The sequence below is a fragment of the Miscanthus floridulus genome, chromosome 16 (assembly GCF_019320115.1).
Source record: "Miscanthus floridulus cultivar M001 chromosome 16, ASM1932011v1, whole genome shotgun sequence".
Classification (NCBI taxonomy): domain Eukaryota; kingdom Viridiplantae; phylum Streptophyta; class Magnoliopsida; order Poales; family Poaceae; genus Miscanthus; species Miscanthus floridulus.
The window spans coordinates 24,921,916-24,941,148 of record NC_089595.1 but is presented as its reverse complement, the minus strand read 5'-3'; the positions used below and the strand labels follow the sequence as shown (position 1 = coordinate 24,941,148).

The window sequence follows — 19,233 nt, the reverse complement described above, 5'->3', positions numbered from 1 at the left end:
TGTTCTATGTAGAATTCAGAAAATTCACTTGAAAAGTATTCTCCACCACGATCAGTCCTTAACCGTTTAACTTTCCTCTCAAGTTGATTTTCTACTTCAGCTTTATAGATCTTAAAGTAATTCAATGCTTCATCTTTTGTTTTTAACAGGTACACATGGCAAAATCGAGTACAATCGTCTATAAAAGTCATCAAATATCTTTTGCCACCTTTAGTCAACTCACCATTAATGTCGCATAGATCGGAATGGATTAGTTCTAATGGCGCCAAGGTCCTCGTCTCCGTAGCCTTGTGAGGCTTATGAGGTTGCTTAGATTGCACACACACATGGCACTTAGAACCTTTGACCGAATTAATTTTTGGGATTAAACTCAGATTTGTAAGCCGCGATAGACAACCAAAATTAACATGGCAAAACCTTTGACCGAATTAATTTTTGGGATTAAACTCAGATTTGTAAGCCGCGATAGACAACCAAAATTAACATGGCAAAGACGTGAAGGCCAAATATTTGACTCATCAGGGATAATAGCATTGTTCACAATCTTATTACACACATCATCATGCAAGGATAAGGTGAACTAGCCTCCGCAATCATAACCTTTACCAACAAAAGTTCCATACTTTGACAGTACACATTTATTAGACTCGAAGATAATTTTATAACCATCCCGACGATATTGAGAGCTACTAACTAGATTCTTTTTGATGGAGAGGACATGTTGCACGTTCTTCAGCAGCACCGTCTTTCCGGAAGTGAACCTCAGAAAACACCAAGAACATGCGCATGGGACCTGTTCCCCATCAGCAAGGCTCCAGTCCCGCCGACCTGATAAGAAGAAAACAAAGAGGCATCATCACGCACATGAATATTAGCCCCAGTGTCCATCCACCACTCAGGCGCATGACAAACTGAAAGAATAGTAGGTAAAGAATTACCATACCCAGATGTTCCTCCTTCAGCCTCGCTAATAACCATGTTTGCAGATTTCTTCTCTTGCTTAAATTTGTGGCCTGGGCATGAACTTGCCCAATGCTCATCACTCCCGCAAACAAAACAACCACCATCTTTGTTGTTCTTTTTCTTCTTAAAAGTGGTTGTTTGTTTAGGCTTCGAGTTGTTCTCTTGCTTGTTCTTCTTCTTATTATTATGAGATGCATTTGAATTTTTCTTCTGCACCATATTGGCACTAGAAGACTCAACGCCATTCCCACGCGTGTCTTTTGCTCTCACCCTCTCCTCAGCATCAAGAGACCCAATAAGCTCAGCCACGGCACACTCTTGTCTCTTATGTTTTAGAAAGGTAGCAAAATCCCTCTAAGAAGGTGGCAGCTTAGCGATTATACCACCGACCCCAAACTTATCGGGCAACACACATGAGAACTATTCGAGTTTCTTAGCCAGTGCTTGTATCTCATGAGCTTGTTCGACCATAGAATGGTTGTCAACCATCTTGTAGTCAAACAGCTGCTCCATGAGGTACAGCTCGCTACCGGCGTCAGAAACACCAAACTTAGCATCAAGTGCATCCCATAATTCCTTGCCTGACGTGTAATGAAGGTAGCTATCCTCATACTTGCTAGGAAGTGCACTAATCATGGCACTTTGAAATAGGTTATCGGCTACCTTGAACTTTTCCTCCTCCTCAGGAGTAAATTGTTCAGGTTTCCCCTGTGCGGCGTGATAGCAGTTCATAGCAGTAAGCCACAACACAATCTTAGCAAGCCATGTCTTGTAATTTGTTTCATCAAAATCATTTGGCTTCAAAGCAGCAGCAAAACCACTAACAGAAAATTACCTAATATCAGGTTTTTGATTGTTAGGAATTTAGGCAATTTCATGTTAAAATTAATCCAAAAAATTATTAACAAATTTGTGATGATAAATATGTGCACGTGTGTGATTTTACTACTACTCAGATTGGCAGCAAATATGTTGATGAACATCATACTAATCATGGCGGAAAAGAGATTGGACTTAACCAATTTGAGAATAGAGATGTACCTTGCGGAGGGACCCATGCTCAAGGCACCAGTGGCTCCAGACCCACTCATGATGAGTTGCTCGAAGTCGCGGACCACAGTCATTGTAGGAAGATGTACGCAGTGCCGTCCCTCGAACGTTCACCGGGAAGAAACCAGGAAGGAGATGAAGACATTCCGATGAAGACGAAGACGGGGAGCAGTCACGGAGACGCTACCCAAAAACATTATCACCTGCACACACCCAAGCAGGTGTCCCAATACGAACAGCAGTTTCGGAGGCCTACTCTCCCAAAGCTCCGTGCGCGCAGAGGATGGAACGGGGAGTACTCGAGTATAACTCGACTGGAGGATGGATTGGTATGATGCGTGAGGCAACAGGGAGATGGGAGGGAAGGTAATGCCAGAGAGATTAGGGAGATGATGAGTCGAAGTGATAAGTAACTCCTCCACATTAGCGCCTGTATCCCTTCCTCTTCCTTAGCCAGCCCAAGTGGCAAAACCAACCCACACTTGCGCTAGTGCACGTCACGTCTCGGCGGTGGCGCGCACGCACGTGTGTGGCAGGCCTTTCGCCTCTTTCAACTTCTCTATTGGTGCACAAGTGTGTAGCCTATTTAAGTTGAGTCAACAATCAGTCAAAATCCCGTACGGGACTAAAACTATATTGTACCACAACATTTAATATGGGCCTAGAATTAATTGTTTTATTAAATAAAATATGGGCCTAAACCCATATAATATTCAACAGGATGGTCTTGTTGCTCCTTGCGTGGATGGGGTGGTAGCACTAGGCAAAACTCTTCGTTGGCTTCTGCAGGAGTTGATGACGGCGACACCCTCAGGCGCCAAGTGTAGTTCTAGGCACATCTTCCTTACCCTGTGAATTTCCTCCAGAAAATTTTACTGAGGTTAGCATGAATGGGCGACAGCAATGCATCATTTCCTCCTTCAAGGTGTCGCCTTGGTGGTTAAGCCCTAAGCCCTAAACCATTGGTTCATGTGGGGCATCTCATCAATAGTTGTTTGCAGGCTGTGTTCTTTGGCATAAGGCCATGCTTTCTCAGTGCCGCCACATGCTTTGTGGCACATTGATGTCACCCTTGCTCTGAGCTTGTAGGGTGAAGTTAGCACCGCTCATTGTGAGGTGAGGTCATGCTAGGTTGCTAGGAAATGATGACTTGATGCATTCTCCACCTAGATGTGGACTTGTGGTGGTGGTGTTGTTTGTAGGTGGCAGCGCTTTGGTGACTGATGTCCGCCTTGTGGAATCTGACCTACTGGTTGATATATTGTGACAAGCTCGGTGATGATGACACACGATAAGCTCCATCTTTCATGAGTTGATGCTGAGTGTTTGTGGTATACTCAAAGTTAACTGTCCCGAGCGCCGTGCCTCTTTGGGTTTTCTCCTAATAAATTATGTGGCTGTTTGGTTTTTGGTCCTAGTTTTTTACAAATTAAACCCAGTTAACTCTTTTCTTCTTCAGTGAATCACAGGAGTTCTATACCCCCTTCAAAGAGATTTTGGTCTCAATGGGCTATGGTATGGGTAATACTTCGCTTTCATATATATTTTTTTTTGATAAAGGATATAAAATTCGGTCTCTATATCCAAATGGGATGAATTGAGATTTGTTCCTCTCATTTTCTGGTATGAGGTGTGTGTAAGTGTGTTAAGGATGTTGATATTTTTTTTTATTTACTTCAGGGCTCCACAGAGATGCCAAGTGTTTTTACATCCACCTGCTCAATCCCTTGAGCATCTAGCAAAGAGATTTTAGACAACAAATGGGAATACTGATTGCTTCTAAAACTAAAGACAAATGGGAATAGTGCCAAACTCTGGAATCTCCACCAGAAAAGAACTCCGCAAACCGCCTATAAATAGAGACCACCATATTTCCACCCGCACCAAGCAAGCTACCATCCTCTAATCTCTCTCTAGCATCCAGCAGAAAACAAGCTGACAATGTTTCGGCGCACCAAGACCACCATGGCTCCTCCTACTGATGGTGAGGTGAGGATTCAGAAAGTTGACAAGATTGAGGTCGTCTACAACATCCTCTCCAAGCCAAAACTGTATAACCCGACTGCGGCAACCGGGAAGTATCCTACTGCTGGTCACCATCAGGAGGTCACAGGTTGGAATAAGATTGAGAACCCCACCAGCAGGCCTAGGAGTGTAGTTTCTGTGGAAGACATCAACAAGAGGTCTGAAAAGTACATCACAGAGATGAAGAAACGATTTCTTGGCTAGGTAGCACCTGAGCCTGTGATAACAAGGTGAAGATCTTGATAATATTGGTGTCATTCATGGAATTGGTTTGGTTATATGTATAGTTGATATTACCCTGTGGGATGGAATATATGTGTAAGATATTGGTGTCATCCATGGAATTGGTTGTTATATGTGAGAGACTGCTTTAGTTATAAATGCTTTTATGCATGATGTATGCATGTTATGTATGTGATATTTAGAACATAATGTTGAGTAACAAGCTTAGTATCAATATGTATGTGTCCTACCAATGGTCAGTTTTCACAAAGCTGTACAGTTTCATATATACTGTTCCTTTATGACAATCTGAGTAGGAAACAATCAAATGCACCGCTGCTAGCCAAACATGCTAATAGAAGGATCTATTTCAAACAAAAGAAATGACTTATGAGATAGTTACCGAATTGGGTATTAGGAGCTTCAGCCTTCAGGGCGAAAGCTGACACAAGTCTTTCCTGTTTTCTTCTCTCTGATCCTGAATCTGTGCCTTTTCCTTTGTAACATCCAAATGGTTTACTCAGTTTTTGGGCATTTTGGACCATGTAATATCCAAAGAACATGGCACCCAAAAGCTCGTGTATTTTTGCATCCTTTTTAGTTTTGTTCTTTTGGAGTATCTTTAAAAAAAAGCTAATAAGGATGCATTGTTATGTCAAAAGTTGGTGGGTTACACAGGGTTTTCTTTGGTGGGTTACACTGGATGAAGTTCTTGTATATTTGCTTATACAGTTCATACATATGAGCAACTTCAGTACTGGGAGATGTTAGAGATACAGACCAACAACAACAGGTAGACAAGTCTCCCAGGTAGTGGTGTGGAAGGCACCTGATGCGCTTCTACAACGTGTAACTGCATGCTTAACTTTGCATCGATCGACCAGTCCAGCTAGCCAGCTAGCTACACAGATATCTATTTATAATGATTTGAACTAACGTGGAGCAACCTGAGCAACACATTAGATTTGCATCAGTGTCTTGCAAGTTGCTCGATGGATCAAGTGGAAATTATTATGCAAAAACCGCATTTATTGATTTCGGGGCCGATTTCGATTTCCATTTTGATTGCATTGGGATTGTCATTCATGAATATGATGTCTCAGCGACAGCATCAATCCCTGGGTAGTTTATGACGTTTGGCCCTCAACGTAAGCTCAACATACGTACGTACCATTTCATCCTAGGCTTATATGTCCCATTTTGCCCAACATTTGATGCTGATATTTAGCTCTTGGAAAGCAAGGTTCAATTTCCTCATGGAGAAGATTACAGCATTTTTATGCGTGATCTACACCGAATAAGAACTTAATTCGTCTTCTGGATGCTTCCATGCACTGTTAAGCATGCTAGTTGCGACCTGGATTAGTATTTGCCTCATCAATTGTTTCTCTCTCCCACTTGGTGAAACAAAAAGGAAAATGTGCTCTTTTTTGTTACTGAAACACTAAAAGAAATTTGTTTTCACACATCTCCAGCAGACCAGCAACATACAAGCACTTGGTGAATGGATGGAGGAGATCCACCAGCTTTCTCCTTGTCGTCTTGCAAACATGCTACTCCTATATCACCCCCTCGATTGAAACACTCCCATATATCGCTTTATTGAGGTGTTTATCCTGTGGCTACACATTGTAGAGGATTGATTTGATGACAGCAGTGAGATCGGGGACAGATTCAACGATAATGATACATACCAGAAGCCCGGATGGACGGATGCCTCGGCAACTTACTCCCGCAGCGCTCGCGCCCCTCCCCATTCTTATCCTTTCGCGTCCCGCGCCCACACCTGACGACACGGCATCGCTGCTTCCTGGCCGGCGGCAGCTCCTTCCCCCACCCCCAGCGTCCTCCTCCCCCCACGCCGGCGTCCTGCTCCCCACCCCGGCGGCCTTCTCCCCCACCCCGGTGGCCTCTTCCCCCACCCCGGCACTCGATGTGGAAGCGGTGGCCGCACCGCGACAGCGTGCGAGCCGTCGACGTCGATCAGTTGTGGTAGTCCTCGTCGCCACCACTGGCGATGGCCAGGCTCCGGAGCAGCCACCATTGGCCGTTGCCGCCGACTCCCAGAGGCCGAAATCGACCAGGCGCAACCTCCCCCTCCCCTATGTTCCCCGACCCCTAGCGGCTCCTTCCCCCACCCCGGCATCCTCCTCCCCCACCCCTGCGGCGCCCCTCCCCCCACACCAGCGCCCTCCCCCACTGGGAGCCCCCAATGCCTGCAGATCCGGGCGGCCATGGCACTCCCGCGCCAAGCACTCTCCCCCCCATATGTTACAATTGTATGTTTCAATTGTTTCAGGCGTTTCAGTGGTATGTTGCATTTGTTTCATATGGATGTTGCAAAAGTAAATCGGGGGATGTTGCATATGTTGCAGTTGTTTCAGAGGCATGTTGCAAGAGTATGTTTTCGAGTGTTTTAGATGTTTCAGACGTATGTTTCATCTTTGTTTTCCTAGACGCATGTTGCATTTGTGTTTATCTGGATGTTGCATATGTTTCACACATATGTTGTATGTGTTTTATTCGGATGTTGCGTATGGTTACAATGGTTTTCAAGTGTGTTTTCAGGCTTGTTTTTCAAATGTTTTATAAGCATGTTTCAAGTGTTTCAACTGCCTTCATACAGTATGTTGCAATCCGTTGTATTTGGATATTTCATCCCCCAGAGCCGGCACAACATCCATACGAACGAGGGATGGGCGATGGTCGCCGCTGCCTCTGGAGCGGGATGGGCGCTTGGGCAGAGGGGGTTGCGTACGTCGCGGTTGGGAGCAGGGGCACAGGCAACGTGGTGACGTGGGGCGCGAATGGGCGCACAATTCTATTTTGATTCAATTTTACATGAGGGGGCACGGTGGGTGCTTCAAACGGAAGCCGCATCCAGACATAGGCCTAGGGCCAGACATCCAGGCGCTAGGCTTGCCGCAAATTGAAGTGCACATGTCAGTGATCAAGAACGTGGCGGACACATATACAACACGAGAGGGGAATTTTGGTGCTGCAAGATGATCATGGTCCATGGTTGCCTGACTCAGCGCCACACCATGCATGGATCTGCTCCTGGACCATGTCGTGTGCCATGATGATACGTAACACCCTAAAATTTGCAACATTTTGAAAATAGGTGAATTGGACTTATTTATGCAATAGTGCGTGCATGCAACATAGAAAAATAATAAATTTTATCAAATTAAAATCAAATATAAGGTTTACCTACATGTTTATGCATTCATGCTGCTGCATATTATTTTTGTATTGTGTGGTCTCAAATTGGATTTCAAGTTGATTTGAATTTGCATTCAAAATTTGTTGGGAAATTAGTTTAGAAAATAAAAAAAGATTTTATTCCTCCCTTCTCTGTATTCTGCCCAGCTTGCCCTCCCACCCGCGGCCCATTCCAGTCCCGTCGACCCAGCCTTAGACTCCGCCGCAGCCAGCTCAGCCCGTTTTCTCACGCAGCCCAGCAAGCAAGCCGGCCCGTAGAGCCGCGCAGCCGCTCCCTTCTCTCATTCTGTTCCGCTGACACGCCGGGCCTGCATGTCATCGTTTTCCTCTCCCTTCAACTCATGTTCGAGCAGGACACCCCGCCGTCGTGACTGTGTTCGCCTCCGCTACGAGCCCTCGTGGTGGCGTGCTCCTTACGTCGCACAGCTCATAAATACCGAGCTTGCACCGCCGCATCCTCATCCAGTTTTGGAAGCAAGCCACAGTCGCTCGTGCCCTAAAACAGCGCCGCCGTGAGATGTAGATCCGCCATCACCTTCGATTCACCGCTCCACCACTCCTCCATCACCGCGACCGCATCTCCGAGCTCCGTGAGAAGGTGAGTGTCCTGTAGGTGGCTCTCCTGTCCTCTCCCTTGCTTTCTGTGCATGTATTCGCGTTGCCGTTGATCTCCGGCGAGCTCGAGCCACCCCGTCTAGCGTCGTGTCACCCCCGGGCTGTCTCAGCCGCCCTAATCCCCTCCATCGTGTTCGCCTCGTTCTCCTCTTGCTCCCCGTTCTTTTTCCGTGTCATATGGGGGTCGGATTTGCCCAAACCGACAACGCCGGCGAGTTCCTCGTCGCCGTCCAAGGAGGACTGCCGCGCCGGCCCTATTTCGACCGGTCAGCTTTCTCTCTCCCCCGCCTGATTCAATCTGTGCCGCTCAATTCTAATCCAACGACCGGTATCGCCGGATACCCCTTCGCCGGTTGATTTTGCAAAAAGGCCATTACAACTATTTAGATCTCAACCCTCTGTCCTTGTGTTTTTTCTAAAGAACCCCTCAGATTTTTTATTATAGAACCTGTAGTCCAACTTGCAAATCCAAAATACGTTTTCTTCTTTAGAAAATGTAGTTTCCTTCGGATTAGATTTAAAATACGTTTTGATCTATTTACAGTTTTGCCACTAATCTGTTTTAGCTATAAAATCTTCCGTTTTAAGTCCGATTTGATCCATTCAACTTGCATTAGGTTTGTAATTCCATAATCTACATGTTCATACTACTGTTAGGTATGTTTTCAACTTTTAAAAATTTGAGGTTAGATTTAATCTATTATTTTACTAAAAGAAATCTTGTTTAATCCATAACTTCTTCGTTTTAGCTCCGATTTTTGTGATCTTCGCGTCCGTGTGTTCGTAGTGAGACGTAGATTCGTGTTACAAACTTTTCATCTTGATTTTATGCTAATTGGTGTACTGTTCTAATCAATAGCTTTTATTTGCTATGCATGATTGCTTCTGGATGCTTGTATGTTGCTGTGATTATCGAGTATAGACGGTGAGCAATTCATGGGAGACCGAGAGTATTACTTTGACGAGAAGGATCAGTAGGAGCAGTTTGTTCAAGGCAAGTATAGCATGGGATTATCCTTGTTTCCTATCAACTTTAATACATTTAATTCATGTTGCATATCTCACCTTGATAGGAATTCCCTAGAGTTGAACATATACCTTGTCTCCTATGGGATATGCATTGGGTAGCTTTGCTAGTGCTCAATTAAACCATGATCTTGTAACTTGACTAATGGTATATGCAATAAACATTAAAACATGACTTTTTAGCAACTTGGAAATAGGGGGCTAGAGTATTTAACTACTTTTTAAATGCTTCAGATTCCTCTCCCTAAGTACTTATCTATAAGTGATCATTCGGGGCTTACAGTACAGCTGTGAGGGCTACATGGCTCTGGCTTTAGCTCAGTATGAGGACCTTTGCTAGCTTATTAGTGGTTACCTATATTGGCTTAAGAATGGCTTGCCGAATTAGGTATAGTGCGGCCACTGTGCCCATGAGTATAGGCTGCGTGTCAATGTGCCATCGGGAAGGGGGCTCTACATCTGTTTGTCGAGTGAAATATAATGGCCCTAACTTGTTAGACGAACCTTTGAAAGGCTTCATAGTGAACCCTGCCTACTCACCTTGGAAGTGTTTTGGGAGTTATAAACTCGGGCATATGGGTATCACGACTCACAGTGAAAGTGTACAACCTCTGCAGAGTGTAAAACTGGTATATCAGTCGTGCTCATGGTCACGAGCGGCCTTGGAACATTTATGGAAAACTAATAAGTATCTGTTTATGATATTCCTTACTCATGTTTACATTTGATCATGTGTTTTACCTTGGGATTGAAACAATTTGTTGCTATTCTTATGCTAAAATTGTGACAATTAAAAGCTGAATGCTGTTAAACCTGTGTCAAGCCTTTTGAGCCTCATGAACCCCATGTTACACTTGTTGAGTACGACACGTACTTACGCTTGTTTATTTTCATTATTTGGATAAAAATCCCAGATCAGTAACAGATGGCTATGGTAATTATGACTTTCCTGAGGATTACTAGACTTGTGGTCAACCAGTTGACGTCCCTGTGATATGGAGCTTCCGCGAGAGAATTTTTTTCTACTTCCGCTACATTTATGTGAAGACTATGTCTTATTATTCGTGATGTAATAAACACTTGCAATGATACTATTTATGATTTGTCGGCTTATGTGTGTGACTGATCTCTGGGCTGCACATAAGATTGTGCATCCCATTTTATCCTTAAAATCGGGTGTGACAGATTGGTATCAGAGCCGTGTTGACTGTAGGACGCAATCCTAGTTAGCAATGGTCATTTTAGCTTCTTTGCTTCACTTATTTCATGCTTTCTATCTCACCCTTGCTATTTGCTCAAGTTTTATGCTTTTTTGCCTCATTCTATTATGAAAATTATTGCTTCTAACCTAACTAAATCTAATTCTGTAGATATCTTGTGCCAGTAAGACCGCTCGCATCAGCACTGGAGGCTACTACCCACCTCGTGGCTTGTATGAGTCCATGGAGGCACATGAGGAGGAGGAACCCTAGGAACAAGAAGTTGACCCACCAGCACCTGCACCTACGCTTGAGCTATTCCAGGAAGAGCCTAAAGAAGAAGAACCTAAAGAAGTGGAGGTCGTTGCATTGTCTGATGATGATGAGTAGGAGGAAGACGCCATTCAAGACGATGAGCTGATCCCTCCCCTGGGATGGACTACGAAGGTCTGGTACAAGCTGAGGTGTGAATCTTCCTTCTCACACCACTGACTTATGGGGATTCTTTAGACCTACTATGCTGATTGATTCGCAGCTGTGGAGTACGTCTGCATCGAGCATACGCACCCTCTGGAGGACACTTATTGGAAGACTAGGGTGTGCATCTCCATCAGGGACGAACAGAAGGACGCATACCAGCTGGAGTCAAACTATGCACATCACACACACTGTGCCACCATGGAAGATAGCATAGAAGATGCAGCCGCTGTAGCCTGCATGGGTCTCCATGGTCGTCGCTTTGATGACATGAAGGAAGACCAAAATCGTTTCCTCCATCACCAACACCCTGACTTGGGATGGGCAATAATGGACCCTAAAGGCATGGATCCCACTACTCAAGTGATGGTGAACTATCCCTATGAATTAGTAGATAAAAATCGATGGCTGGAAGATCAGTTGAAGGCACAAGAGGTGACTCTGAAGAGATACCGACAAGTGATTGATGAGCAAAGGGTGTGCCTCAACCTACCAAGGATGTATGAGGAGCTTCCCCATAAATTTTGCCCATAGGTGTTGGAGTCCCTTTTATGTAATAAGACGTTAGAAGAACGGGTCAAGTTGAGTCAAATTGAGTCGAATAGTGTGGTGTGAACTTTGGTGTGCCTAGTTGATTTATTATTATGTTTATGTGTGAGTTGTATTTTTGTAACAAGTGCTGGAACTTTGTGGGCATGTTCGCAAGTTCCATAGTTAAGAATATTAAAGTTTGAGTTAATAAATAAATAGTTGGGTTTGGTACATCATGTTCTCTCGGATCTATTTTTTGGAGCAATCTGCCCTTATCTCGATGCCAATCTAAATATACTCAATCAAAAATTATGAGATTTTTATGGGAGCAACTATACTTAAGTAGATTTCCAATGCCTCTAGAATCGCCCTTATATCTGATCTCGTTTGTGAGATATGGCTGTTTCAATTTAATGTTTCTGTGCAGTCTGGAATCTGGAACAGTTTCGGTTGTGTCCTAATTTTGAGTAACCTAACGACAAAATCTGGGCATGTGTTCTGAATAAAAGTTGTAGATAATTTCTTAGTACTTCCAACCATGTAAAGCATGTCTCTTTTGGATATCTGGAACTCGAGATATGACTATTTTACCGAGTTGTTGATGTTGGAGCTCGTCCATAAAATTTTCAGAATGTATTCTAACTTGGAAATCTCTAAATTTTGAATATTTGTGTTGGATGTCAGATGTCTGGAAGAGGAAGAGGCCAAGGTCATGGAGGTGTTCCCCCACATCCACCACCACTACCGCCACCAACTATTGAGCAACTTCTGGTAGTGCAGACACAGCTTATGCAAGCTCTGGTGCAGAATCAGCAGAATCAACCGATTGGTGGAGCACTGCGTGACAAGCGTGGTGAATTCTTGAAGGGTCATCCCTCGGTGTTTTCTCATGCCACTAATTCACTGGAAGCAGATGATTGGCTTCATGCAGTGAAAAAGCAACTCAACATAGCGTAGTGTGATGACCAGCATAAGGTGTTGTACGCGTCAGGACAACTTCAGGGAGAAGCTCAAGACTAGTGGGAGTCATTCGAGTATGGACATTCCGCTAATGCTCCTCCTATCACTTGGTAGGAATTTAGAGAGAATTTTATATCCTACCACATACCTAAAGGATTGATAGAGCTCAAGCAAGAGGAATTTAGAGCTCTGAAGCAGGGATCAATGTCCGTAGCTGAGTATCATGACAAGTTTGCTCAGTTGTCACGTTATGCTCAAAATGAGGTGGCTAATGATGCTGATAAGCAACACCATTTTCTCAAGTGTCTATATGATGGTCTGCAACTCTAACTTATGTCCAATACTTACCCCAATTTTCAGACACTGGTGAATCGCGCTATTGTTATTGACAACAAGCGCAAAGAGATGAAGGCCACGAAGAGGAGGCTTCTAGGATAGGCCTCTAGGAGTAATACTCGTCTGTGCACCAATCCTCAGCAAGGCTTCCAGCAGAGGTACCAGGGACCACCTAATCAATGGAATCACAACCAGAACCAGTAGCATTCACCGTACCAGCAGCAGAATGGCAATCAACGTCCCCAGTAGCAGAGTGGCTAGCAGACACCATGACAAGGAGCGCCTAACAACACTCCCATGAAGACCAGTGCCCCTAGCACTCCCAATAAGTGATTCCGCTGTGGTAAAGAGGGTCACCTATCTTATAATTGCCCTGAGAAGCCAAACCAGCAGACCCCACAGAGGTAGAATAGCTATCAGAAGCCAGCACCCAACACAGGCAAGGTGAATCATGTGTCTGCAGAGATGGCCCTTGCGGAACCAGAAGTCATGCTCGGTATGTTCGATGTCAACTCAACTCCTACCACTGTTCTTTTTTATTCTGGAGCTTCACATTCATTCATATCACAAGCATTTGTTAGAAACCATAGTATACCCTTATGTGCCATGCAAAATCCCATATTAGTAAACTCACCAGGAGGTAGTATGCAAGCTTCTTATCATTGTCTTCCAACTAGTCTATCCTTGAGGGGGTAGAGTTCAAAGTGAGCCCTATTGTGATAAGAACATCCGGCATTGATGTGATTCTGGGTATGGACTGGATAAAGCAACAACAAGCAGTCATTCAGTGTCAAGAGAAGGTAGTTGTTGTGACCGCACCGAATGGGGAAAGAATCAATGTCGATGTTGTAGTACAAGCACAACCGATAGCCATAGTGAACCAACTTGATGAACGCGCCAACAAGGAGGACCCGATAGTGGATGAGTTTCTGGATGTGTTCCCCGATAACTTGTCAGGTATGCCACCTGACCGTGACATTGAGTTTATTATTGAATTATTACCTAGAACTACGCCTATAGTTAAGCGTCCATATAGAATGGGGTTAATGAATTAGAGGAACTTAAGAAACAAATAAAGGAGTTATAGGAGAAAGGTTTCATTCATCCTAGTTCGTCACCTTGGGGAGCACCGGTCATATTTGTTGATAAGAAGGATGGTACCCAAAGAATGTGTGTGGATTATCGATCACTAAATGAGGTTACTATCAAGAAGAAGTACCCGCTATCTAGAATTGATTACTTGTTTGATCAATTGAGAGGTGCCTGTGTTTTCTCTAAGGTTGATCTTTGTTCTGGTTATCATTAGTTGAAGATTTATGCAACTGACATACCCAAGATAGCTTTTACTATGAGGTATGGTTTGTATGAGTACAGCGTTATGTCCTTTGGTTTGACCAATGCACCTGCATACTTTATGTACTTGATGAATAAGGTGTTCATGGAGTTTTTGGATAAGTTTGTGGTGGTATTTATCGATGATATATTGGTATTCTCCAAAATGGAAGAAGAACATGTTGAACATCTAAGGTTAGTCTTGCAAAAGCACAGAGAACACAAGGTGTATGCTAAGCGAAGCAAGTGTCAGTTTTGTTTGAAGGAAGTTTTTTTCCTAGGCCATGTTGTCTCTAATGGTGGAATAGCAGTAGATCCAAGCAAGGTGAGAGATGTGTTGAATTAAAAACCACCAACTGATGTGGGAGAGATTCATAGTTTCTTGGGATTTGCTGGATACTATAGGAGATTCATAGAAGGTTTTTCTAAACTTACCAAGCCTATGACAGCTTTGTTGGAGAAAAATGCTAAGTTTGTGTGGTCCGAGAAGTGCCAGGCTAACTTTGAAGAATTGAAGAAGAGGTTGACTACAACCCTAGTATTGGTTTTGCCAGATTTGAGCAAGAGCTTTTCTATCTATTGTGATGCTTCTCCTCAAGGTCCTGGATATGTTCTTATGCAAGAAGGTAGGGTAGTGGCTTATGCATCCTAACAGTTGAGAAAGCATGAGCTAAACTATCCTACTCATGATTTGGAGTTAGCAGCAGTGGTTCATGCTCTGAAAATATGGAGACACTATCTTATCGGACATAAGAGTGATATTTATACTGATCACAAGAGTCTGAAGTACATTTTCACTTAGACCGATCTGAATATGAGACAGTGTCGATGGTTAGAGCTGATTAAAGATTATGATTTGGAGGTACACTATCATCCTAGAAAGGCAAACGTTGTTGTCGATGCTCTTAGCAGGAAGAGTTATGCCAATGAGGTGCAAGTGGCTCCTATGTCAAGTGAGTTGTGTGCCAAATTTGAGCAACTAAACTTGGGCTTTGTCATTAATGTAGTGGAGTTGGTGGTGGAATCTACAGTGGAGCAAAAAATACGTAAGGGCCAGTTATAGGATGCGAAATTGAAAGAGATAGCGGAGAACATAGTGATTGGCAAGACACCGGGATTCCATATGGATGACAATGGAACTTTGTGGTTTGGGAAAAGACTATGTGTGCCTGAGAATAAGGCTATATGAGATGCAATTCTTCGTGAGGCACATGAGTCTGCTTACTCTATTCACCCTGGGAGTACCAAGATGTATTTGAATCTAAAAGAGAAGTACTGGTGGTACGGACTTAAGAGGGATGTGGCGGAATATGTTGCTTTATGTGATACATGTCAGAGAGTCAAGGCTGAACATCAAAGACCTGCAGGATTATTACAACCAATGAAGATACCTGAGTGGAAGTGGGAAGAGGTTGGTATGGATTTTATTGTTGGGTTACCACGTACTCAGAGAGGCTACTATGTAATATGGGTGATAGTGGATCGGTTAACTAAAGTGGCTCATTTCTTACCCGTCAAAACTACCTATACAGGACCCCAATTGGCTGCATTATATATGGAAAGAATAGTATGTCTGCAGGAGTTCCTAAGAAAATTGTGTCCGGTCGAGGTACTCAATTTACGTCTTATTTTTAGTAGCAAGTACATAGTTCATTGGGAACGAAGCTGAATTTTAGCACATCATATCATCCTCATACCGATGGGCAAACTGAAGGGATTAATCAGATACTAGAGGATATGTTGAGAGCTTGTGCATTGCAGTATGGTACAAGTTGGGACAAGAGTTTGCCTTATGCGGAGTTCTCGTATAACAACAGTTATCAGAAGAGTCTCAATATGGCACCTTTTGAAGCTTTATATGGACGAAAGTGCAGAACCCCGTTGTTTTGGAATCAAACGGGAGAAACCCAAGTGTTTGGACCAGATGTTTTAAGAAACGTAGAAGAGCAAGTAAGGATGATTAGAAATAACTTGAGAGTGGCTCAGTCTCGATAGAAGAGTTATGCTGACACTCGGTGAAGAGAATTGGTTTTTGAAATAGGGGGATTATGTTTACCTGAAAGTATCACCTATGTGAAGTGTGAGAAGGTTCAACATGAAAGGAAAGTTAGCACCAAGGTATATTAGACCCTTCAAGATTTTAGAGAGATGTGGAGAAGTAGCTTATCAGTTGGAATTGCCTGAGAGTTTGTCAGGTGTACATGATGTGTTTCATGTGTCTCAACTTAAGAAGTGTTTGCGTATACCTGAGGAGCAGATACCGTTAGAAGAGCTTATAGTTAAGGAAGATCTCACTTATGAGGAGTTTCCGATAAAGATTTTGGAGATGGCAGAAAGAGTTACGAGGAGCTGAGTTATAAAGATGTGTAAGGTTCAGTGGAATCGGTATACAAAAGATGAGGCTACTTGGGAAAGAGAAGAGGATTTGAGGAAAATATAGCCGTAGCTTTTTGAGTAAGCATCGTCCGAATCTCGAGGACGAGATTCATTTTAAGGGGGACAGAATTGTAACACCCTAAAATTTGCAACATTTTGAAAATAGGTGAATTGGACTTATTTTATGCAATAGTGCATGCATGCATCATAGAAAAATATTAAATTTTATCAAATTAAAATCAAATATAGGGTTTACCTACATATTTATGCATTCATGCTGCTGCATATTATTTTTGTATTGTGTGGTTTGAAATCAGATTTCAAATTGATTTGAATTTGCATTCAAAATTTGTTAGGAAATTAGTTTAGAAAATAAAAAAGATTTTATTCCTCCCTTTTCTGTATTCAGCCTAGCTTGGCCTCCCTCCCGCGGCCCGTTCGAGTCCTGTCGGCCCAGCCTCGGACTCCGCCGCAGCCAGCATGGCCCGTTTTCTCGCGCAGCCCAGCAATCAAGCCGGCCCGCAGAGCCGCGCAACCGCTCCCCTCTCTCATTCCGTTCCACTGACATGCCGGGCCCGCATGTCATCGTTTTCCTCTCCCTTTAGCTCGTGTTCGAGCAGGACACCGTGCCATCGTGACCGTGTCCGCCTCCGCTATGAGCCCTCATGGTGGCGTTCTCCTTACGTCGCGCGGCTCATAAATACCGAGCGTGCACCGCCGCATCCTCGTCTAGTTTTGGAAGCAAGCCGCAGTCGCCCATGCCCTAAAACAGTGCCGCCATGAGATGTAGATCTGCTGTCACTGTCGATTCGCTGCTCCACCGCTCCTCCATCACCGTGACCGCATCTCCGAGCTCCACGAGGAGGTGAGTGTCCTGCAGGTGGCTCTCATGCCCTCTCCCTTGCTTTCTGTGCATGTATTCACGTTGCCGTTGATCTCCGACAAGCTTGAGCCACCCCATCTAGCATCGTGTCACCCCCAGGCCGTCTTCGCCGCCCTAATCCCCTCCATCGTGTTCGCCTCGTTCTCCTCTTGCTCCCCGTTCTTTTTCCATGTCATATGGGGGTCGGATTTGCCCAATCCGACAACGCCGGCGAGTTCCTCGTCGCCGTCCACGGAGGACCGCCGCGCTGGCCCTATTTCAGCTGGTCAGCTTTCTCTCTCCCCCACCTGATTCCATCTGTGCCGCTCAATTCTAATCCAACAACCGGTATCGCCCGATACCCCTTCCCTAGTTGATTTTGCAAAAAGGCCATTACAACTATTTAGATCTCAACCCGCCGTCCTTGTATTTTTTCTAAAGAACCCCTTAGATTTTTTATTATAGAACCCACAGTCCAACGTGAAAATCCAGAATATGTTTTCTTCTTTAGAAAACGTAGTTTCCTTCGGATTAGATTCAAAATACGTTTTCATCTATTTACAGTTTTGCCACTAATCTTATTTTAGCTATAAAATCTCCGTTTTAACTCTGATTTGATCCATTCAACTTGCGTTACATTCGTAATTCCATAATCTACATGTTCATACAACTGTTAGGTATGTTTTCAACTTTTAAAAATTTGAGGTTAGATTTAATCTATTATTTTACTAAAAGAAATCTTGTTTAATCCATAACTTCTTCGTTTTAGCTTTGATTTTTGTGATCTTCGTGTCTGTGTGTTCGTAGTGAGACATAGATTCGTTTTACAAACTTTTCATCTTGATTTTATGCTGATTGATGTACTGTTCTAATCTATAGATTTTGTTTGTTATGCATGATTGCTTCTGGATGCTTGTATGTTGCTGTGATTATCGAGTATAGACGGTGAGCAATTCATAGGAGACCAAGAGTATTACTTTGACGAGCAGGATCAGCAGGAGCAGTTTGTTCAAGGCAAGTATAGCATGGGATTATTCTTATTTCCTATCAACTTTAATATATTTAATTCATGTTGCATGTGTCACCTTGATAGGAATTCCCTAGAGTTGAACTTATACCTTGTCTCCTATGGGATATGCATTGGGTAGCTTTGGTAGTGCTCAATTAAACTATGATCTTGTAACTTGACTAATGGTATATGCAATAAACATTAAAACATGACTTTTTAGCAACTTGGAAAAAGGGGTTGGAGTATTTAGCTACTTTCTAAATGCTTCAGATTCATCTCCCTAAGGACTTATCTATAAGTGATCATGCGGGACTTACAGTACAGCTGTGACGGCTACATGGCTCTGGCTTTAGCTCAGTATGAGGACCTTTTCTAGCTTGTTAGTGGTTACCTTTATTGGCGTAAGAATGGCTTGCCGAATCGGGTATAGTGCGGCCACTGTGCCCATGAGTATAGGCTGCGTGTCAATGTGCCAACGGGAAGGGTGGCTCTACATCTGTTTGCCGAGTGAAATCTAATGGCCCTAACTTGTTAGACGAACCTTTGAAATGCTTCATAGTGAACCCTGCCTGCTCACCTTGGAAGTGTTTTGGGAGTTATAAACCCAGGCATATAGGTATCACGACTCACAGTGAAAGTGTACAACCTCTGCAGAGTGTAAAACTGGTATATCAGCCGTGCTCACGGTCACGAGCGGCCTAAGAACATTTATGAAATAGATGATCACTAAGAATTATCTGTTTATGCTATTCCTTACTCATGTTTACATTTGATCATGTGTTTTACCTTGGGATTGAAACTATTTGTTGCTACTCTTATGCTAAAATTGTGACAATTAAAAGCTGAATGCTGTTAAACCTATGTCAAGCCTTTTGAGCCTCATGAACCCCGTGTTATACTTGTTGAGTACGACACGTACTTACGCTTGTTTATTTTCATTATTTGGATAAAAATCCCGGATGGGTAATAAATGGCTATGGTAATGACGACTTTCCTGAGGATTACTAGACTTGTGGTCAACCAGT

The 19,233-nt window shown here is 43.6% G+C and overlaps 1 pseudogene; it reads right to left on the bottom strand.

Moving 5' to 3' along the window:
• Positions 1-571: 571 nt before the first annotated feature.
• On the bottom strand, positions 572-1,894 carry LOC136514067 (uncharacterized; annotated as a pseudogene).
• Between the last annotated feature and the right edge of the window lie 17,339 nt (positions 1,895-19,233).